The 23,615-nt window shown below is 43.0% G+C and overlaps 1 pseudogene; it reads left to right on the top strand.

The window, feature by feature from the left end:
- The window catches only part of LOC115465428, a 39,831-nt pseudogene that overhangs the window by 6,300 nt on the left and 9,916 nt on the right, over positions 1 to 23,615 (top strand).

Here is a 23,615-nt window from a genome sequence, read left to right as displayed (position 1 = left end):
TTAAAATTTCCACACTAAAGGTAGGCACTGCTTTTCTGCATGGGGTCAGAAACAGTAGTGTATCGCATTCACATTATAATAGTAATTTGCTCATTTGCATTCCGTTTTTGTTAGCTGCTACCGTGACAAGAAAAAGGCTTGGAGAACCCTTTTGTGCATGTCCCGGTTTACTACTTGCAAGTTAAACTGGCTAGAACCAGTTTAAAAACCGTGTTGCTAGCTCGTTAAGTTTAGTGCATCTAGCCCCCAGAGTTCTTTCTGCAGCATTCAGACCTGACCAAGCTATCCAGCAGACAAATTCCCAGCTTCCACTCTCCTGCAAACATATCTCTGGCTTTCTTTGTCCTAATGCTCCCAAGGGACTCTAAAATAATACAAAATTCACTATGACAAAAAGACTCATCCTAGGGGTTCATGGGACCTAACACTGGCACACAAGCATTGAATGGAAGTTACAGACATAGGGGATAAACTGGCAATACCTGTCTGATAGTTCAATGTGTCACTTCTACCCTGAATAGGAGGCTCCTCCTCTCACCGCTGTGGGGGCATTTTGTGCCATTGTAGTTGTTCTCCACCTTTCCAAGAATTCTTTGTCTTTGGTGCCCTTTAGTTGAGGCTGAGACTTCTTCCACTCTGTAACACAGAATCATAATCTGAATGTAAAGCTAAAGTTCAGAGACAGGCACAAGAATTGATGTTTAATTGATGTTTATTTACGGATGGAAGGTTACATATGTAAACATATGATAAAACACAATAAAACATTTAAAGTAAAAAAAAAAAAAAAGATAGCCAGTTGAGGGTGTCAGACAGAATCTGATTTACAGCAACTAGATAAACAGCCTGTGTCCAAGAAAAAAAACAGAAATTTTCATTACGTTTATACGGTAGCAGTATCCACAGCAGACCTGTTTTGTATTTTTTTTGAGGAAAGGAGTTGCCCACCACAGTATTAAAATGATCAGGGCAGGGGAGGAAGTGACGTCACCGACCTAGATGAACGTCTGAGAGACGAGCTCCGGTCGCCCCGCGGCAAAAACAGCAAAAATCGCACTCTAAAACGCGGTTCAAAAACAAGATAAAAGCTTTACTGAGCTCAGGAAGTAGCACGGCACCTGCCTATGCATTTAAATTCTACAGCAACGGATCTTTCTCGATTTGCCTTCGTGAGCGCTGAGTCGAAACCCAAATCCAAGATGGCGGACGCGCGCAGAACAAAAAACATAACGGAGGCAGAAAAGGCTCTAACACACGATACTTTGCTGGAACAGCACATTTCCGAGGAACTAACGGAAGGGGAGCAACTTAGTCTGCACCAGTGGCTACAAAATATTAGCTCCGATCTTAAAGCTCTGCGAACGGAAGTGGCTACGCTGGGAGCAAACTTACAAGGAGAAATCCGCGAACTGGGAACACGCTTGGAAGACACTGAGGTGCAGGTGGAGGCACAGGGGGAGGCCTTGGGAACATTAGAGCAACAGTTTGCAGGGCTGCAGAACGAACACCAACAATTATTAGACAAAGTAGAGGACCTGGAAAATCGGGGCCGTCGCAGCAACCTCAGATTTCGGGGCCTCCCTGAAACCCCCAACTACCAGAACTGTGAGCAAATAATACAGCAAATTGTACAAGACTTGTTCAAAGTAAATGGTGAAACGATAGAACTTGAAACAATACAGATTGAAAGAGCACACCGGGCATTAGGGGCTGTGCGTAATAACAGGCCAAAGGACATCATTGCCTGTTTCACTAGATATAAGCAAAAAGAACAAGTGCTGAAACTGGCGCGCCAGACACAGGACTTTAAATGGGATTTGTATACCATTGAAATATATCAGGATTTGGCGGCAGCAACACTGAGAAGGAGAGGGGAGCTGAAACCATTCACAAGACATCTTCGAGAGTTAAAGATTCAATATAGATGGAGACATCCCTTCGCTCTCGTGCTCTATAAAGAGGGGAAGCAACATCAAATCAAATCATTGGAGGAAGCTCAAGAACTGTTTCCGGAGACAGCAGTCCCAGGAGAGACAGCAGAAACGAGCACTGGAGTGAGATCTGCTCCCCGCCCTCCCCCGCCGAAGTGGCAGAGGGTGGGAAAGGGTCCGAGAAGATTACAGCGCCAACAATCGGCAACACGAATTACCTGAAGTAGCCTGGACAATATAATTGGTAAAAGCTTTGAATGTTAAGTAAAAGTTGTTAAAAGATTGGTTATGATAAGCCTCTGATGGGGCTCTAGACATGAAGAGATAATTTGAGAAATGTTGATGCTGCGGGGTGACTGAGACGGGATAGGGGGTACCTTCCTTCTAGACTAGGCATTCACCGGATACCAAGTGATGCCTAAAATTCAGAGGGGTGAGGCGGGGGGGAGGGAGGGAGGATTCAGAAAGAATGGAAGGGGAAGGAGAATAAGAGTGGTGTGGTGGGGGATACAGATGGGTCATAGAAGAAGGATTTATATGATTGAAGGACTAATGGCATACTTACTAAATGTTGAGATAAATGGGAGACATTAAATGTTTGTTGTTAAACGTCAGGGGATTGAATGTACCTAGGAAACGACAATTGATGTTTCGGGAATTGCAAAGACAAGGGGTGGACATAGGGCTGATTCAGGAGACTCATTTAAAACCCAGGTATGAACGCCTATGCAAACATAAAGCATATCCCCAAATTTACTTTGCCTCTAGTTTAGATGACACAAAAAGTAAGGGGGTTCTTATAGCTTTTAGCAAGGGGAAATCATGGGATATAAAGAAAATTGTAAAAGACAAAGGTGGGCGATACCTATTGATTATTTTTACACTGATGGGTAGAACATACACGTTAGTAAATATATACAGCCCAAATACAAGGCAAGGGGACTTCATTAAAGAAATAGACCAACTACTGACCAGACATATAGAAGGTTCACTACTACTGGGGGGTGATTTTAATCTAACATTAAATCCACGTGTGGATAACACCATACGTCGAATAAATTATGCAAAAAGTGACAGAAGACAACTTCATGAGTTTGTTACTCGTTGGCAGCTACAAGATTACTGGCGTAGAGATAATCCCACTCAGAGGGCCTACACATATTTCTCTATGGTCCATCAATCGGCATCTAGAATAGATATGTGGCTGGGAGACACCTCATTAATGGGAGCAATTGGGAAACATATAATCTTGCCGAGGACCTGGTCGGACCATTCCCCGGTGCTTTTGCAGCTTCGGGGCGTGGGGCCACAGGGTGGACGGAGGCAGTGGCGCCTGGATAATGCACTGCTGTTAGATACAGAGAATATAGCTCAGATAGAACAATACATCAAAGAATACATACAGTTTAATGAAAATGAAGAAGTGTCCCCAACAGTGGTATGGGAAGGATTCAAGGCAGTTCTTAGGGGCCATTTGATAGCCTTACGCTCTAGGAGATGGAAAGAGAGATGCGCGAAGGATAACGACTTGCGCCAGCAATTAATGCAAGTAGAAAAACAGCTGCAGGAGGGGACAGCTCAGAATCCGCTACGCTTAAGGGGACAGGCATACGAGCTGCGCACACAAATACATGAGCTTGAGCTAGCGGATATATCAGAAAAATTACAACGTGTGCGTCAAACGCATTTTGAATTTGGTAATAAAGCCAGCCGGCTATTGGCTCATAAACTAACACAACAAACTAATAGGAACTCGATAGGGGGAATTAGAGAAGGTGGAGGAGAGGTGCATTCAGAGCCTGAGTTTTTAGAAATGGCATTCAGAAGATACTATCAGCAATTATATAGTGCAGAAGGGGAAGAGGGAGATGAGGAAATAAAGACATATTTGACAGATATAGACCTCCCGAGGCTTCCAGAACACACTATGCAGACTTTGGGAAAACCTATCACATTAGAGGAAGTGGAACAAACGATTCGTGCGTTGTCCCCAAATAAAGCTCCAGGACCAGATGGGTTCACCCCTCAATTTTATAAAATATATATGAAACTGCTAGCCCCAATGTTATTGCGAGTATTCAACTCGTTAGAAGAGACCACAAGCTTACCACACACCTGGAACATGGCCACAATAACGGTTATACATAAACCAGGCAAAGATCCCCAATTATGCAGCTCATACAGACCGATCTCACTGTTGGGGGTGGACTATAAGATATTTACGAAGATTATGGCTACACGACTCCAGAAATACCTTCCACAACTTATACATGAAGACCAGTCAGGCTTTGTCCACTCACGGCAGACATTTGACAACATTAGGAGAATATTGCAGGTAGTACAAGGGGCCCATATACTTAAATCACCACTCTGTATATTATCCTTAGACGCAGAAAAGGCTTTCGATAGAGTCGGTTGGCCTTTTTTATTTGCAGTACTGGAAAAGATGGGAATTAAAGGGAGGTTTGTGGAATGGCTCCATCTCATTTACCGAAGCCCATTGGCGGCAGTGCGTATCAATGGAACATTAACAAGCCCATTTCTCCTACACAGAGGTACCAGGCAGGGCTGCGCGCTGTCGCCCTTACTGTTTGCACTGGTGATGGAGCCACTGGCTGCCAAGATTCGAGCGAATCAAGAGATAAAGGGCCTTAGAGGAGGGGGCATTGAAACTAAGATACTTCTTTTCGCAGACGACATTCTCCTTGTCCTAAAAGACCCTCAAAAGGCTCTCCCGGTGATAGGAGAAGAGATACAAAAGTATGGGGCACTATCGGGCTTCAAGATTAATTTTGATAAGTCTGAGGCACTGGACGTGAACATACCTAATTCAACCTTAGCTTTATTGAAAAGGCAATTTCCCTATAAATGGGCTTCTAAATATATCAGATACCTGGGGATAAATATCACACGCCGAATAGAGGACTTATTTGAGAATAATTTCCCGGGTAAGGTACGGGACTTATTCCGGGAACTGGACAGATGGGAAGGCTTGACACTGTCATGGGTGGGCAGGATTAATGCTGTAAAGATGATTATACTTCCGAAACTGCTATATTTGTTTATGGCTTTACCCATAGACATACCTGATGCCTTCTTTCGAGGATTACAGGGCAAGGTCTTCTCCTTCATCTGGAGGAGAAGACCACCTAGGGTTAATCGAGCTACAATGTACCAACCACGAGATAGAGGAGGTATGGGGGTCCCATCCTTTTATGACTACTATTGTGCGGCACACATTAGGCTTTTAGCAACTTGGTCCCAGAACACAGATAAGTTGTGGGTGGGTATTGAGCAACACTGGTTGAAACCATACCCACTAAGAGCGATCCCATGGCTGCCCAAACAAACGCTTCAAGCATTGAGTCGGAAGAGTCCCTATCTTTTAAGATGGCCTCTAGAAAAATGGATTAAGATAAGGGGGAAATTTTTTCCGGAACGTATATATTTCCAACATACATACCTTAGATTTGCCCCTCAATTTGGATCTGAAGAATTTAGCCAGATATATAAAGAGTGGGAGGGAATGGGGTTATATGAACTGGGACAAATGTGTAAAGAAGATAGGATCTATACATATCAGGAAGTATGCCAAGAATATGGGCTTTCCCCGCTTCAGGCCTTCCACTATGTTAGGGTGCAAAATTTCATTAAACACAAAGCGGGAGAGGAACTTGAATTAACTGAAACGCAATTAGAGAGAGGAATAACAGGAGGAGGAGGGCGAGGGAGTATTACTAGAATATACAAAGCCCTATTGTCACGAGAGTACCCAGTGGAATACTATACACAAAAATGGGACCTAGCCATGGGAACAGTTCATAACCCTACACAATGGGCAAGGGTTTTTAAATCTCTATTGCGGGTATCAGTGTCCAGCGCTATGGTAGAAAATGGACACAAGATTCTATATAGCTGGTATTACACCCCTAGCCGCTTGGCTAAAATGCTCAGATTAAGCTCAGCAGAATGCTGGAGAGACTGTGGGGAAGAGGGAAATATGTATCATATTTGGTGGTCCTGTGTACACGCACAAAGATACTGGGCAAGCATAATAGATTTTATTTGCTCAGTGACAGCTTTACATTATGAAATGAAAATGGAATATTGCCTATTACACTTTAAACCACCTAATATACCATGGCATATACATCAATTTGCCAGCCAGATGTTTGTAGCAGGTAAACTAGTGCTTGCAGCAGCCTGGAAAAATCCGGGACTGCCGGACATCTCGATGGTACTGAGAAAATTGGAGTACATTCAACTGATGTCCAAGCTTACAGCTTTAAATAAAGGACGTTTGACTCAACATCAAAAGATATGGGAGCCTTATGTAAACTGGATGGCTACCACTGTAAAACCCTGAAGCCACATATTCTGAAGAAGGGGATAACGGGGGAGGTGGGAGGGAGGGGGTTAAGGGGATTATGACAGAAGTCACATTATTGAGTTTGGTTAGAATTTAGCAATGTTGATGAGTTGATCAGTTAATGCAATTTGAAGAAGTGTATTGTTTGAAATGTGGCATGTAAAACCTTGAAAATGCAAATAAAAAAATATTCAAAAAAAAAAAAAAAATGATCAGGGCATTGCTAAAATATATTTCTGATGACAATCAGTACAGCAGCACCCTTCTACTCTTAGTTCTGTTCTGCAGGCAGTGCCTATGAGAAAAGCACAATTCTGAGCACTTATACATAGGTTCTTTGGTGACTTGTTATAAAGATATTGTACTACCTTTTTCCAATAACAGGCTTCTACAATGTCAAGCCCGACATTTTAATCAGATTTGAGCAAGAGGGATTCAGGACTGAACCTCAGAAATCTGAGGAAACAGGAAATCTGACCACCACAGGCACATGTGAGGAGCAGCATGAAGCAGGTGATGTAGCTTGGATTAAAGTTAGAAATGAGACGGATACAAACTTTTCTTACAAGAGACATATCTCCTCTGGATGAGGCACAAGGAGAATGAGGAGTTATAATCACAGCTTTGCTTTGTGGATAATGAGTTTCTTTGTTATATTTCCCTTGTTTCTATTTTTCTCCTTTCACTTCCAGGTCTGCCTTTTTTGCCTTTCATTTCTTCGCTTTTTCTTATTCTCCCTCTCCATTACCCCATGTATCTCTGTCTCTTCCCTTCTTCTTTCAGCACCTAATATCTCTCATCTTTTATCAGTGTTTATAATTTTCCATGTATTTCTCACTAATTCAGTACATAGATCTCTAACAGCCCGATGATCAAACCCCGGCGCTATTTTAGATAGCGCTCTGGAAATACCGCTATTCCAACGCTGTAGTAGCACGGTGTAGCGCTCTCGTCATGATCAGAAGTTAATATATGCAGATATGAGCTGCGGTGTAGCGGCGCTAACCCCCTGTAGACAGCGTAGTTAAATTAAGATAAGCAGCCGGGACGCATGCTCACTACTACTACTACTACTTGACATTTCTAAAGCGCTACTAGGGTTACGCAGCGCTGTACAATTTAACATAGAAGGAGGGTCCCTGCTCAAAGGAGCTTACAATCTAAAGGACAAATGTACAGTCAGTCAAATAGGGGCAGTCTAGATTTCCTGAAAGGTATAAAGGTTAGGTTCCGAAAGCAACATTGAAGAGGTGGGCTTTGAGCAAGGATTTGAAGATGGGTAGGGAGGGGGCTTGGCGTAAGGGCTCACTAATCAGACGCGCTAGGCCACGAACAGCACACATGTGCGTAGGACTGCTTATCTTTGTGTCGTAAAGTGCGTCCTGTCGTAAAGCGGGTTCAATACGTGGTGCCATAAAACATTGCTCAGTCAGAATCAACCACCCCAACCTACAAGATCACCTAAACCTAATCTTATTTTACAGACCCCCCGGGCAATTGGCAAGACTCACAAACGCACTTTCTGGATTTCATATCGAATACCTGTGTTTCCACCCAGAACCTTCTCATAGTAGGGAGACATCAACCTTCACCTTGAAGATACTAACTCAAGCAACGTACGCAAATGCAAAGACTTCCTCCAACTATGGGAGCTCCATTGGCCAAACACACAACCCACCCATAACAAAGGACGTACACTAGACATTATCACCCACAAATTCTCATCAGAACCAAATCTCACACTATTAGACACAAAATGGACAGCCAGGCCATGGTCCAATCACTACAGTGTAAACTTCTCCCTCCACTGGAGAACAAAATGGACAGAACAAAAACAGCAAACCTATACTACAAGAGGCAAAATAGACCCACTAATATTCTGGCAACAACTGTACACTGATGAATGGACAACACCTACAGACTCACCCCAATTTCTTCAAGAATGGGATAACAGATGCAAAACAATACTAGACAATATAGCGCCACTTCAAACCAGAACCTCACATAGAAAAAACTCAATACCATGGTTCAATGAAGAATTGGAAGAACTAAAAACACAGGTAAGAAGACTAGAAAGAGCATGGAACAAGAAAAAAGACGAAAACACACACAAAGGCTGGAAACAACTACAAAGAAAATACAAATATAATATCAGACAAACTAAAAGGACGTATTACAAAACTAAAATAGGACCAAACTACAAGGACACACACAAACTCTTCTCACTCGTAAACAATCTCCTAAATACTACTACGGCTACCTCCAACAACACAGATACCCCATCAGCAACCAATCTTGCAAGTTATTTCAAGGAAAAAATTATGATTATGGTGGAGAATCATGATACCTATCAATATAACGGACTACACAAACATACTTGAATGTCTAGACCCAAAACCTGGAGGAGAATACCCAGCAGATCGATCATGGACCAACTTTGATACACTCTCATCAAATGAAATCTCACATTGGCTCGGAAAATACGCCAAATCGCAATGCAAACTAGACATCTGCCCTAATAGTCTAATAAGAGCCGCACCCAAACAATTCAAAACAGACCTCACGAACCACGTAAATTACAGGCTTCAAAATGGGTTCTTTCCCATGGATAAAGAAAATAAGATGATACCTTTTTTATTGGACATAACTTAATACATTTCTTGATTAGCTTTCGAAGGTTGCCCTTCGTTAGATCGGAAATAAGCAAATGTGCTAGCTGACGGTGTATATAAGTGAAAACATTCAAGCATTACTATGACAGTCTGACAGGGTGGGAGGATGGGGGTGGGTAGGAGGTATGCATGGGGACATCAAAGCATATCATTGATATTCTAACAGGATAGGTGTGGATAGGTGAGGGGAGGGTGATCAACAGAGAAATACAGCTTTATGGTTTATAATGGGCTAGGAACCCCAGATCCTTGTTAAGTCCTTTCTGTTGGGTGTTAAAATATTCAATCATTCTGACTTCATTGTATGGTTTTAAAGTTACCTTTCAGGATTCTCACTGTGAAGTCACTGGTACAGTGTCCTGGTCCTGTAAAATGCTGACCAACAGGGGTGGGAGCCCTACTGGCACCAGTATTGTTCATGTGATGTCTATGTAAATTGAATCTTGTCTTAAGCATCTGGCCTGTTTCTCCAATATAGCATCCTTTGTTACATTTTTTACACTGAATGATATATACCACATTGGAAGATGAGCAAGTGAAAGATTCCTTTATGTTGAATAGCTTTCCTTTGTGGATGACTGTGGGGTCCTGTGAAATGTTTTGGCATAGTTTGCAACTGGATAAATTACAGGGAAGTGTGCCCTTCTGTTCCTTTTCAGTCTGTGATGGAAGTTTACTTCTGATTAGCTTGTGTTTTAAGTTGGGTGGTTGTCGGAAGGCCAGTACTGGTGGGGATGGGAATATCTCTTTCAGTAATTCATCCTCCTGGAGTATAGGTTGTAGATCTCTTATGATTTTCCTCAGTTTTTCCAGCTCTGGATTGTATGTCACTACCAGGGGAATTCTGTCTGTGGCTTTTTTTCTCCTTGTACTGTAGCAGATTCTCCCTGGGTGTTTTGAGGGAGGAGGCAATATTCTTGGAGATTATTTTGGGGTTGTAGCCTTTCTGTTTGAAGGATGCAGTCAGGGTTTCAAGGTGTCTGTCTCTGTCCTCTGGGTCCGAGCAGATACGGTGGTATCTTGTGGCTTGGCTGTAAATAATGGAACTTTTTGTATGTGAAGGATGGAAGCTGGAGTTGTGGAGGTAGCTGCATCTGTCTGTGGGTTTCTTGTATATAGATGTTTGTATACAGCCATCACTGATTGAGACCGTGGTGTCCAAAATATTGACTTTTTCTGGGGAGCAGTCAATTTTGAATCTGATTGTAGGATGGTATGTATTGAAGGAAGAATAAAATTGTTTCAGAGTTTCTTCACCCTCCGTCCAAATCATAAAAATGTCATCGATGTACCGGTAGTATTTTAGAGGTTTGGTCTGGTGTGTATTCAGAAATGTCTCTTCCAGCTCAGCCATAAAAAGATTGGTATATTGGGGTGCTGTCCTGGTGCCCATCGCAGTGCCCATTATTTGTAGATAGATATCATTGTTAAAGCGGAAGTAGTTGTGAGTTATAATGAATTTCATTAATTTTTTTAATAGTTTCTGGTGAGTATTGATGGTCCAGTGTGGATTTTTTTTTAGGAGTCTTCCACATGCAGCTATGCCATCCGCATGTGGAATGTTGCTGTATAGTTATTCTACATCCATCGTGACCAGAAGGGTGTTAGGTGGTAGTTGTATAAGTACTGCGCGGTAACCGATTGCGCCACAGGAGCCCTGACTGTTAGGTGGTAGTTGCTTGATATTTTTCAATTTATTCAGAAAGTCTGTGGTGTCTTGTATGAAGCTGTTAGTTTTGTGTACAAGAGGTTGATGATATTTGCCGCCCAGCGCTAGTCGTCTTACCGCGCTCCTCTGTGGGCGCCATCTTGGCCGCGCCATGCTGCGGCGTGTATGTAAAGTCTTTGAGGGATTTTCGGACCGCTGCTGATTCTTTCCCGGACATCTCTGCCTTCTCCCGATCTTCCGAAAATCAATAATGTGATCCGCACACTTCAGCGCCGCAGCAGGGGGTTATATTTGATGAGTCTTCTAGTATGGCATGCAGAGCAGTTCTGTCACGCTGCCATTACTCTGCATGACGTCACCGCTCTCCGTAATCCACTGGATTCTAAAAACTGTGTTCTCTGTTTTAAAAGCATTTCCATTCATTTACTTACCACAGAAGTTAAACTACTGGCCTGAAGTTCCCAACTTGAGTGGGACCACATCTGCTCTTTTTCAGTCCTCTGGGACCACTCCCGACTCTAGAAAAACATTGAAAAAGGTCAGCCAGTGTAGCTGCTAGAACTTAGCCTCAGAGGCATGCCATCCAGCCCCATCGCTTTGTCCACATTTAGTTTAGCCAGCTCCTCACAAACACAGTTCTCTGAAAAATCATTCAGGGACTACCACCCCTCCATTCCTATTTGTGTTTGTCTTCTGCAGTTCTGCTCCCGGCCCTTCAGCTGTGAACACAGAACAGAAATATTTGTTAAGTAATTCTGCCTTATCTTTGTCAGCTTCTACATATCCCACCCCCCCCCTAACTTGTGAGTCTCACAATGCCAGTTTTGCACTTTCTCCTATCACTAAGTCTTGTTCTCCCCCCCCCCCCCCCCCCCCCCCCCCATTTTACCACATTGGCTATTTTTTCTTCCATTTGCTTCTTTGCTTTCCTGACTACTCTACCAGTTTTGCCACCTGTCTTCCTCTTTCTGCAATCTCTTGTAGTTTATAAAGACTAACCTCTTTTTCCTTACCTTTTCAGCTACTACTTTTGAGAACCAAAGCTGCCTCCTTTTTACTCTTATTTACTTTCCTTACAGTGGGATCAGTAGGAAAAATGAGGAAGGATGTCCAAACTGACATAACCAGAAGGGAAGGAGACAGAAGATGGGAGTGAGGCAGAATGTTATCTTAGGTTATAGATTACTTATCACCCACCAACTTCTTCAATTTGAGATTCAAGGCGAGGTTCAATAAATGTAAAGAAGACACTGATGCAAAACATCAGGAATTACATAAAATGAATATAAAAATTGAGAATTAACCAAAAAAGCATCATCCTACTAAACATGCCAAAACTTTATGAAAAGAATAATAACACTTCACTCAACGCAAACCTGCAGGAAGATTATTCCATAAATGAACTGCTAAAAATAAAAAAGAATGAGAAAATAAATCCTTGAATCTCATACGTTTAACTCAATCTGCAGCCCCTCACTACTTCTCTACCCTCATCTCCCCTTACGCTCCTACCCGTAACCTCCGCTCACAGGACAAATCCTTCCTCTCAGTACCCTTCTCCACCACCACCAACTCCAGACTCCGCCCTTTCTGCCTCGCCTCACCCTATGCGTGGAATAAACTCCCTGAGCCCATACGCCAAGCCCCCTCCCTACCCATCTTCAAATCCTTGCTCAAAGCCCACCTCTTTCGATGTCGCTTTCGGCACCTAACCATTGTACCTCTATCCAGGAAATCTAGACTGCCTCAATCTTGATTGACTGCACTTTTTGTCCTTTAGATTGTAAGCTCCTTTGAGCAGGGACTGTCCTTCTTTGTTAATTGTACAGTGCTGCGCAACCTGGTAGCACTTTAGAAATGTTAAATAGTAGTAGTAGTAACTGTAGGGAATGCTAAAACTAACCGATTACAGCGCCTAGTATGTGAATTTGAATTTAATATTTTTACCAATTGAATTAGACCCTCCAGACAAGTACCTTCTAAAATCTTAAAAACTAGACAGCGCACCTTAAAAAAGTATCTGAGGTTGTACTGGTAACCAATGTAACTCATTTAATAGAGGAGACACATGGTCACTGCGAGACTTACAATAAATCAGTCTAGCAGCAGAATGCTGAATTCATTGGATTTTGCGAGTCAGCTTAGAAGCTATTCCCGAGTACGAAGAATTGGCATAGACAAGTAGGGCTAAGATTGAAAGTTGCACAATAATTCTAAAATGATCCAAGAAGTAAGAATGCAGTAGACGCGGCTGTTTTAGCTTAAAGTAGGCTCTTCGAACCAAATTATTAATCTAGGGTTCCATAGTTAATGAAGAGTCTAAAAGCATCCCCCAAAACTTAGAAACTCTTTCAACTTTTAATTGAATCTCATCACTAGTTGGAATGAACTGCGGGATGTTTGGCAAATTAAAGGTAAACCATAGGATTCTAGTCTTATCTGTGTTGAATTTAAGTTGTATTTATCTGTATTTAATTTAAGTCGTACAGATATAGACCAATCTCTAATCCTTCTAATGCAATATTCTATGATAGAAGGAATGGAACTTACATCATTACTGATAGGGACCAACACAAAAATATCACCAGCATATGACAGCATACGCTTAGAAAAACTTGTCTAATCAAGCTGATGAATAAGTTATATAAGAGGGGGGAAAGGGGAGAACCCTGAGGTACCCACGGGAGGGGGGGGGTGGAACCCGTGAAGATGAAAAAGTACTGTCTTTTACTACCAAGTACTGTCATGTCCCAACATGATGACAGCAGGATAGATGGATGCAAAGTGGCTCCTTCCCCTCAATGAAAGCAAGGGACAGAAGCAGGAGAGGAAAAGAAGGATGGCCACTACTATCCATATTAGGGGAGAGAAAGGTTGAGTAACTCCCTCTTTAGTAATAGCAGGGGGAAGGGAGACAGGAAGACCCTAATTGTTGAAGAGAGCTGGGATTTTTGAACAAAGGGTATATTCTGCAGCAGTTTTCATTGTCTTAATATCGGAGGAAGCTATTTTTTGTTGACGTTCATGGTTCACTTTCAGAAACACAGAGGGTCCTTACTCCTTCCACCAGGATACTTACATTTTCAGAGCTCATAAAGTTCTCACTAATTTAGTCAAGTTTTGCTTTTCTTAGAGCTTAAGCTATCCTATAAAACTGAATATTCAGATTTGATTCAATTTAGCCCTGAATACATTACTCGTAGTCGGCTGAAGAGTGATTTAAATTTGAATACAGATAATCCGGGGCTCTACTGTTCTCAATCATACAAAAATAAACATTTGATCTCTAATCTCATTTTGCTGCTTTTATTATTTTTTATGTTAAAACTCATTGCTCATTATTCGTATTTGGCTGAATAATTTATTTATTTGTTACATTTGTATCCCACATTTTCACACCTATTTGCAGGCTCAATGTGGCTTACATAGTACCGTAAAGGCGATCGCCAAGTCCGGTATGGAAACAAATACAATTTGATGTTAGACCGGGTAGGTTGGTATATTCAGGTACATAGGGGTTGAGGGTAGGAAGGAATATATAGTGTCCAGTACAGTCAAAGGTTTTGCTAATTTTCATTATTCATATTTGGCCGATTAGTAAAATATGCTATCAGTACAGCTGTAGTTATTTTTCTATTTTTCGTACAGGCAGCCAGAGTTACACTGCTGAGCCCACAGTTGAGTTCCTGAAAATGGAAGAGGTTCCTGACAGTGATTTGCTGGATGGAGGAGAGGAGAATACAGATACCAAGAGAGGTGAGCCAAGAACTCCTTTATAATAAAATCCTTGCTATGTGCCATGGATTATTTCTACCATTCACATACATGGTGAATATTATTAGTGATTTACAGGTATATTTTTATTTCTTAGAAAGTAGAATTCAGTTTTCTTAAACTACCAGGCGTGAGGTTTAGAGTCCAGGTCCTGAATGAATCCCAGTCTCCAGGAGTTTTTAGTTAGTGAATATAATCAAAGTTAAGGGAATCACTGCAAAGACTGGAGGTGAGAATGAGGTGTACAGAGCTAGAAGAACTATCCTGATCTCATGTGTCATGTGATAAAAGCTACTTGCACCTGTCTACAATCAAGACTTCCTTGTCATCAGAAGCAGATGAATCCATTAACTGATGGGTTGTATCCGCCTACCAGCAGGTGGAGCTAGAGAACACTGAAGAACCACAGTGACCGGCTAACCCCAACTGCCTTCAGTATTTCTCTATCTCCCAGCAGGTGTGGACGTAGCTTGATCAGCTCCTGGATTACTGCCTGGGGTGGCTCCTGTTCTTTGCCAGTTGAGCAGGGGTGTTGTAGCTGGTGGTGCCCAAGTTAAAGGCATATAGGTTCGCCCTTTCCCTGCCTTACCCATTCCCCCCGCCTCCCGGAGTCCCTCTGTTGCTGCTTGCCTCCAACTTTCCTCACAACGTTTAAAAAAAAAAAAAAGCGCGCTTTTACTGCGTGGCTGTCCTGAGGCTTTTTCCAGAGATTCTGGTTTAGTGTAGCTTGACTGGAGCTTGTTGACTCGGTCTTCTGAGGTGAGAGTGGTGCCCAGCTCCTCCGGGGAGGTCCCGCGGACGCCGTTCCAAATAGGGTAAGTTTTGGCGAAGCCACCATTTTATTGCTGTTTTTCTCTCCTGTCGGGTGATGGCTGCTGAGGGAGTTAAGCGCTGTTCCCGTTGTGGTAAGCGCAGATCAGCAACAGGGCTATGTAAAACATACTCCTTAGACGCTTGCGCTAGTACGAGCATGGCGAGCGATGTCTCTTCCCACTCAATGGAGCTGGCAGCGGGCGCCATTTTGGAAGCGCCGCACGCTTCGACCCTCGCGCTGGCGGAGGAGTCTGAGGGCAGGGGGACGCCTCGTTTAGAGGCTACCAGAGGAGCTCCAACATCCGTTTCTCCTAATTCGGAGGCGGAGGGTCAAGGTGAGTTTTTCTCCCCTGAATTTGTGCTGTTAATGCATAAAGCTTTCATGCTGAAAAGAGCTCTGCCGCCTGTTCTGAGGCGATTGTTCGCTGTGAGGAAAGTTCATGTTATTATAGCTTTATGGTTCACTCTGCTTTGGAAATCTTAAATACTGAAGGCAGTTGGGGCTAGCCGTCCAAGGGTCACTGTGTTTCTTCAGTGTTCTCTATCTCCACCTGCTGGTAGGCGGATACAATCCATCAGTTAATGGATTCATCTGCAGTGACTAAAGGAAAGAAAATTACCAAGGTAAGAACCTAATTTTCCCGTTTTCCTGTTATGTGACATATGGAAGTATAGCCAAGCAAATGTCTTTAAAAGACTCCTGTGGGGGATATTGGTCTATACATGATTTATTCAATAGCTGTATAATTTATATACATACTTTCATTTTTATCTCATAGATGATGGCTTTGGGAACAAGAGTAAGAGAATGAGAGTGTGCGATGGGCAGCAGAGGGAGGAATGGAAATACAAAGTCAGCCCAGATCCTTCAGTTGATTGTCTGGAAAGTATTAGTAGAGTAATACCACATAGCATAAAAGAAAATGCCCTAAAAGGAGAGAAACCCAATGTATGTATTGAACAAGAGAGCAATTCCACCCACTGTGCAAATCTCAAGCAAAATCAGAGACTTAATGAAGAGACACTTCTTCAGAGCACTGTATTCAAGGAAAGGTTCATTGGGAAGTCAAACCTGGCAGAGCAAAATAAACTTCACAGACATTGTATTGAATATGGAAAATATTTTACATATTCTGTACATGATAAAAACTTTAGTCAAGTATTTGATCTGAGAAGACATGAATTAATCAACACTGGAAAGAAACAAGTAGATGAAATGAACCTCAAGGGAGTGAAGCTATTTCAATGTTCAGTATGCGATAGAAATTTCACTCGAAATAATAACCTCAGAACACATGAAAGAATCCATACAGGAGAAAAACCTTTTAAATGTTCTCAATGTGATAAATGTTTTGCTGCAAAACGTCATCTCAGACACCATGAAACAGTCCACAGTGGTGAGAAACCTTTTAAATGTTCTGAATGTGATAAGTGTTTCCGTTTCAAATCTGATCTAAGAAAGCATGAAAGAATTCACACAGGAGAGAAACCATTTAAATGTTCTGAATGTGATAAGTGTTTCCGTTTAAAATCTGATCTAAGAAATCATGAAAGAATTCACACAGGAGAGAAACCATATAAATGTTCTAAATGTGATAAAAGGTTCAATCGAAAAAATAACCTCAGAATTCATGAAAGAATTCACACTGGAGACAAACCGTGTAAGTGCTCTAAATGTGATTAAAGCTTTTGTCTCAAGAATAATCGTAGAATTCATGAAGGAATCCACACTGGAGACAAACCATATAAATGTTCTGAATGTGATAAAAGCTTCACTCAAAACTATAAACTCAAAATTCATGAAAGAATCCATACTGGAGAAAAACCATTTAAATGTTCTAAATGTCATAAATGTTCCCCTTTAAAATCTGTTCTAAGTATTCATGAAAGAGTCCATGTTGAAGAGCAACCATATAAATGTTCTAAATGTGATAAAAGCTTCACTCAGAAACATAACCTTGGAATTCATGAAAAAGGCCATACTGGAGAAAAACGTTTGAAATGTTCTGAATGTGATAAAAGCTTTACTTAAAAAGGTGATCTCAGACATCATGAAAGTCTCCATACTGGAGAGAAGCCATATAAATGTATTGAATGTGAGAAAAGCGTCACTCAAAAATACAATTTCAGAATTCACAAAAGAATCCACACTGGAGATAAAACATACAAATGTTTTGAATGTGAAAGAAGTTTCACTCAAAAATATAAACTCAGAATTCATGAAAGAATTCACACTGGAGAAAAACCATTTAAATGTTCACAATGTGATAAAAGCTTCACTCAAAGAAATGGTCTCAGAATTCATGAAAGAATCCATACTGGAGAGAAACCATTTAAATGTTTTGAATGCAATAAAAGCTTTGCTCGGAAAAATGATCTCAGAATTCACGAAAGAATCCACACTGGAGAGAAACCATATAAATGTTCTGAATGTGATAAAAGCTTTAATCAGAAAAAAAAACCTCCGAATTCATCAAAGAATCCATATTAAGGAAAAACAAATGGCACTTTCATTAGTATAGTGGGAAATACAACCATTCATTGAAGAAAACTGGAAATACAAAAGGTTTACATTTGCCTCTCCTTAACTATAAGATGAACAATTGATAATTGCAGCTCAGGACTGCAAATTACAGACAAAATTCACATCAAGTTTAGAAAAAGCTGGTACAACAGACATCTGCAGATTTTACTAGAAAGATTTTAAGAATTCTTCATCTTGTTGCTGGCTGCAAAGGTTTGATGGCTGAAAATTTCTGTACAGAAAGGAACACGAAGGTGGCGAGTTTGATCCATTGGAATCTTTATAAATATTACAACATTGCAGGCGAATGAAGAGGTTATGGTCACCTAGGTCATTAAGGAGACTGGACATAGTTATAAAAGAGAAGACCACCAGAATGGCATTGATCAGTTCAGTCCCAAGTGATTGCTCTGTATTGTATGCAGTACCAAGAAGTGCTGTATAAGAACAAGAAAATGGGGCAGAAAGATACAGAAGTATTTCCTATTATTTTGGCACCACAAGCTTAATAAAATGGAATTTTCAAGCATACTTGGATAGGTTGGCTATACATGTTACTTTGTATAAACTCCAGAAGAAAGCTGTCTGACATATTGTGCAAGTATTACAGCTTGGCATTAGCAGTAAATTTCGGAGACTGCAATCATAAATCACATATCCTAATTTAGGAGTGAGGTTCTTTACTGTCATGATATGGGGAAAATTAACCTATGAGGAGACTTTGTCCCCTAAGAGAAATAATTTTTAAATATTCTGAATGTGATAAATAAAAATGTGAATTGAAAACAGAGAGATGCTTCAGCAGCCAGAACAATTTAATGGGGTGTTAAATGATTGCTGGTCAAAGGAGCCATTGTTGGGAAATATTGTAAGTTGTATGGGTTGGGGAAGGTATGCTAAGGAATGGATGAGGAGGGGTAAGGACTATACATGAGAGATTCAGTTGTGTTTTACACTATTCTATTCCGTTTCTTATATTCTACTTCCATTCACATGAAGCTGTCTTCTGTTTCATATGGCTCATCCCTTTGAATGTTCAGCCTTGAAATTGAGCTTTTATTTGTTCTAGACTTAGAATAAGTGGCATATTTTACAGGATACAATACAGGAGTCATGGATGCTGCTGGAATAAGGTTATATATATTTTTTGTTACATTTGTACCCCGCGCTTTCCCACTCATGGCAGGCTCAGTGCGGCAGGCAATGGAGGGTTAAGTGACTTGCCCAGAGTCACAAGGAGCTGCCTGTGCTGGGAATCGAACTCAGTTCCTCAGGACCAAAGTCCACCACCCTAACCACTAGGCCACTCCTCCATCCATTTGAACTGCTATGTCTTAAAGGCTATTGGTGTTTTTCTGCACCAAGGGTAGGTTGACTTGGGGGAGAGGAATGCTGCGGGTGTGTTTATAAAATTAGTTTCTGTGATGTGTTTGTATGTGCTGTCTTGTGAAGAAACAGTGTGTTTTATGCCTGTAAAATGTATTAGACATTTTCCTGTTTGAATTATGTCCTGAAGTGTATTTCTCCTATTTGGCCAGCAGGTGGTGATTCATTGCTTTAAAGCAGTTATAGGGAGCTGAATATTCTTTCTTTTTTTTTTTTTTCGTTAACACAAGTAAGAAGCAAGCAGCAGTATACTTTTAAATCTTGTTGATTGGTCTCTGATTGGCCTGGAGTTTGAAATTACCTAGCAGCAGTTGCTGGTTGTTCATTCAGTCTTAGTCCGGGAGGAAAGAGAGACAGATCTCTTTGCTGAGGCTCGGTGAATTATATGTCCTAACCTTCCCAAGTACTGTTTAGACGGTATATAGATGTTTAGTTAGTGTTATAATTGATCTATATTTCAGTTACCGCTTATTGTTTGCTGATTGCACATTTTTTGTTCATGGTTTCAGTATGACAGTAAACCTGTTTAGTTTGTTGACTTTTCTGTCTGGACTGAAAGAATCCTGGTGGTTTGTGTCTTGGGTCGGTGAGTGCTTTTTGGGAACTGTGGGACCACTGGGAGTGTGGCTCTAGTAACCTAGAAATCACTGGGAATGGGAGACTCGCCCAGAGGCGGTTGGGACCCAGTTGATGGGAGGAGGGTGCTAGTGTACAGCACAAGCAACAGATGCAGGTGGACCTGAGCTGTGCTAGGGATAGACCCTCTAAGTGGCCGCGGGTTAACAGGGTAGCTGGGCATTTTGTGACAGACCTTCTCCTTCTTTTTTGGTGACAGTGTGGTGGGATTGTCAGACTCGGTGCGTGGAGTGAGGGTCACCATCCACTGAGTGGTTCAGAGTCTTTTATCTGTAACCTCCAGACACAGAGCACAGTGAACAAGTGCAGCAGTAACAGGGTCCCTTTCCTGTTCTAGTTTTGTTTTTTTTTTGGTAGTGTTAGGAGATTAGCAGTGTGCTGATGGCAACTGGGAGTGACCAGAAGACACTGGAGATGCCTGACCTAACACAAGAGCAACCGGATAACCTCGGTGGGGAGGAGCTGCAGGACTGGCCTGTGCAGAGTTCTCCGGAGGGGAGACCAAATTTCTTCAGGACAATGGCCTGTGCATTGGCAGGGCTGGGTTCCATGCCAGCTGAAATCTTGCAGATCTACATGCTACAGCAACAGCGGTGTGAGGAATGGGAAGAGCGGCACTGGTGAGAGGAACGGAAAGAGCAGCAGTGGTGTGAGAAGCGGGAGTTCCAGCTGCAGAAATGAAAGATGGACATGGAAATGGTTCATATCCAAAGCTCCAGCCCAACCTCTGTGCCGAGGCCCAAGGCAGGATCCACAGCCCGGATCGGGCCCAACTTGTTTTCGCAGTTTGATGATGCCGGAGGTGACATAGATGGATATCTAAATGCATTTTTAAAATTTTGCCGCCTCAATGACATTCCTCAGAAAGACTGGGAGCACTGTCTGGGAGAAAAGCTCACTGGTACAGCACTTGAGGCATTCCAAGGACTGTCCATGGAGACATGCTCCCAGTTTGAGGAGGTGCGCAACGCTTTGTTGAACCTTTATGCCATTACCCCCAAGACCTACAGACTAAAGTTCCGGACTTTGCAAAAGGGGGCTGATGATACTCACTGCGAGTCTGTGATTCAGCTAAGATAACAGCACCAGCAGGGGCTCAGTGGAGCTGAAGTTAAAACCCTGATGGCCCTGGAGCAGTTTCTGCAGCGTTGTCGTCCAGAGGTGAGGGAACATGTTCAAGATCACCAGCCCCATACTCCAGAGAAGGTGGCTGAGTTGGCTGACATCTTCATTACTAACCGTCCCTGGTTGGCAAAGAAAAGCCGTCCATATCCGCAGCAGCCGGGATCGAAGGGCAGCCAGGGCCCTAAGCTGCAACCTCAGAGGCTGTCAGCAAACCCTCAAGTGTTCCCCAAAAACCTGAAGATGCACATTACACCACCACAAAGGAGAGTTCACAAACTGTGCAGATGTTGAGGCTCCTTTCCATCTAAGAAAAGAACCTTGTTCGCTTGAATAATGACCTCACAGTTAAAAAGCCCTCCAATGTGGTGCCAGTGGGACAGTGTTGTGGCCGTTCAACCCACAACATCTGAGACGAACCAATCAGGATCTGTGCATGGACAATAGGACAAGCAGGTCACCACCCTAGCGGCAGCCAGTGATAAAAGAGGCTGTAAACCTGAACAAAGGGCCAGGGCCGCCGAGAGAGGGGGACAGGGGGGACAAAAGTCCCCGGGCCCGGGCCTCCAAGGGGGCCCGGCGCCGAGTCCGTGGGTGCTCGCCCCTCCGTCCGACTCCTAGGTCCCTCCCTCCGTCCGACTCCCAGGGCCCGCCCTCCATCCCTCCCTCCCTCCCTCCAAATTGCAAAAGCGATCTTGTTCTTACTTCATCGGGGGTTACGGCGAGAGCAGCACGCAGACGCAGTGAAAAGCGTGCAGGCTCCCGCTTCAGCCTTCCCTCGTTGTCTGTCTCTCAGCTCTGGTCCCACCTTTGAGGGCGGGACCAGAGCTGAGAGACAGACAACGAGGGAAGGCTGAAGCAGGAGCCTGCACGCTTTTCACTGCGTTCTCTTCTGCATGCTGCTCTCGCCAACCCCCGATGAAGTAAGAACAAGATCGCTTTTGCAATTCGGAGGGAGGGACTGAGGGGGGCCTCGGAATTCGGTCGGATGGACGGAAGGAGAGGGGGGCCTTGGATCTCAGAGGGAGGGAGGGAGTTTAGTAGCGCTATAGAAATGATAAGCAGTAGTAGAGGGGCCTTGGATCTCGGAGGGAGGGGGGGAGGCCTTGGATCTCGGAGAGGGGGGGAAAGAAGAGATTGCTGGACAAGAGGGCAGGGCAGGGTGGAGAGAGAAGAAATCGCTGGACAAGAGGGCAGGGGGAGAGAGAAGAGATCGCTGGACAAGAGGGCATTGGGGAGAGAGAAGAGATCGCTGGACAAGAGGGCAGGGGGGAGAGAGAAGAGATCGTTGGACAGGAGGGCAGGGCAGAGGGGAGAACTGCTGAACATGGATGGATGATTGGAGGGGGCAGGGGAGAGAGGAAATGTACTGGATATGGTTGGATGGAGGAGAGGCCAGGGGAGAATGAGGAGTTGCTGAACATGGATGGGTGGAGGGGAGGGAAGTCAGGAAGGAGATGCACATGGATGGAGGGCAGGGAAGAGAGAAGAAATGTTGGACAAGGATGAAGGGAAGGAAAGACAAAGGAAGGAGATGCACACGGATGGAGGGAAAAGGAAGAGAGGAGAAATGCTGGATATGGATGGAGGGGAGGGAAGACAGGAAGTACATGCACATGGATGGAGGGGAGGGGAGTGAGGAGAAATGCTCAATTTAAGGGCTGGATCGGAACACTTTCAGGACAGATGCCGAAACTTGAGGAAGGATAGGGACAGGGCTACAGATGGTAGACAGGACGCATAAGGACACAGGAGGATGGTGAGAGAAAAAATATCAAATGGAAAGAAGACACTGCATAAAACAGAAGATGGGACCAAAGCGAATAGAAAAACTATGATCAGACAACAAAGGTAGAAAAAAGTATTTTATTCAGAATTTATTAATTGGAATATGTCAGCTTTTGGAAACGTGCATCTGTGATATTTTGCATGTAAGTTTCAATTTTTCTAGTATTGCTGCATGCTGAGTCTGACTTCTTGAGGTAACTTTCTAGTTCAGTATTTTGCCTTCATATTTTTTTTATTTCTAGTTCCTTGTGTCATATCTGTTGCCATGTGTTTTTCATGTGTGATCAAGGTACAGTATTATGCTAGTGTGTAGTATTTGCAGCCCTTTTTGTTTTGTTTTTCATTAAGTTATGTACTGGTGTTTTAGAGCCCGGTGTAATTATAGTGCTGCCTTTCCATGCATAAGGTTGTAGTTCGTCCTGTCCTGGAATTAGTGCTGTTATGCTGTTATGGTTTGGTAAGGTTATGAGTGGGTTTTTGCACAAGTTTGTGTATAGTGTTTTGCAGTGGAGAGATTGTGTTTTGGCTTTACTGAGGTGGCACCAAAACATCAGAAAAGGTGTAGAGCCTAAATCATGACACACTATCTATTGAAGGATCTACATATAGTGCAAGGGCCCGGCAGTGGGGGGGGGGAGGGGGCCCAGGGGCGGCCTTGTCCCGGGCCCGGCCCAGTCTCTCGGCGGCCCTGCAAAGGGCTGTTTTTGCATTCCATCTGACTGACCTGTCCGAGGAACACTGTGCCACCTGCTGGACATCTGATGCCATCTACAGGTTGTATAGTCTCCATGTAATTGCTGTATATGTTTCTTTGGGTAGGAGCTAGCAGAACTAAAAAAACAATCTTAGGGTTCATGTGCATGATCTATTTTATAATAACACCTTTGATATCTTCATTCTTGCTTTTAATTTTGTTCTTGCTGCTATTATA

This window comes from Microcaecilia unicolor, chromosome 3, assembly GCF_901765095.1.
Source record: "Microcaecilia unicolor chromosome 3, aMicUni1.1, whole genome shotgun sequence".
In the NCBI taxonomy this organism is placed as follows: Eukaryota; Metazoa; Chordata; class Amphibia; order Gymnophiona; family Siphonopidae; genus Microcaecilia; species Microcaecilia unicolor.
Note: the sequence above shows the minus strand (reverse complement) of the source record. Positions and strands in the feature narration are given on the sequence as shown.